Here is a 1,062-nt window from a genome sequence, read left to right on the forward strand (position 1 = left end):
TTGTAACCAATCGGTGTGGAATTTTTCAAAGTACCCCCGGTTTTTGTTTCCCTTTTCAGACACATTTAATTTCACCACGCTCGTACTACCTTAAATAGAAACTTTTCAGGCAAACAGCGAAAACATTCGAATCCTCACAACTTAAAGTCTTCTAAAACTGAAAACAAACAAGCCACGAAAGCCTGTAAGTAGCAAAGGCCCCGCTTTCGTCCCCCCCCCCCCACACACACACACGACACACACACACCACGTAGGTGGAGCACACCGTGGTGGAGCAGCTGATGTGACAGAGGGTCTCATAACGGCGCATAGCGGCCGCAGACAAATGAGGGGCGCCGCCACGGTGCTGCTGCTGCTGCTCGCGAGTCATTGCCCCCCCCCCCCCCCCCAACCTCTCTCTCTCCCAAACCCCTGACTTTTCCTCCTGCTCTTTCCAGCTTTCGAATAAACGGCTCCGTAACTCCCGCCGGCAAAGTCCGACGGCAGGGCGTTGTGCGTCCTTCCAGGCCGGGGAGTCGCGTGTCACACACGTCGAGTGGAGCCAGAGGGCTACGCAAACAACATTGTCGACGAGTTACGACGCATTTTTACTACTTTCCCCACGTTTATTCCCCCCCCCCCCGATGATCCCTCAGCCCGCGTTTTAGCGCCGCTTTGCACACGTGTGTTTGATCTGACATTAACACATAAACGCCCCCGGAGCCCCTCCAGGCCGTGCCTGATCAGTGGACAGAGCTTCCATGGAAGCTCTGCGCAGACCTGCGCTGCTTTTGAAACGCGTTTACAGATGTTTGAGCAGAAGATACCGTAAAGCACCCATGCGGAAGGGCGTTGTCAATCAGCGAGTGCAGCAGAGGCACTCGGCGCGCGTTGCGAAGACGATGGAATTCCGAAGGAGACACTTCCAGAAGGCGGTCTAGGCAAAAGCAAGTCCGCACCCTCACAGTGGTGTGGTGTAGCAGCACCCACCTTTAAGGTAGTACGAGCGCTTCAGTCTAGTCAGCCTAGAGACTAAACTTGCAGCAACTTTCTAGACAATTTTAAATAAGTTTAAACCGTTGC

Source organism: Frankliniella occidentalis, unplaced genomic scaffold (assembly GCF_000697945.3).
Source record: "Frankliniella occidentalis isolate FOCC.00 unplaced genomic scaffold, Focc_3.1 Scaffold212, whole genome shotgun sequence".
Classification (NCBI taxonomy): domain Eukaryota; kingdom Metazoa; phylum Arthropoda; class Insecta; order Thysanoptera; family Thripidae; genus Frankliniella; species Frankliniella occidentalis.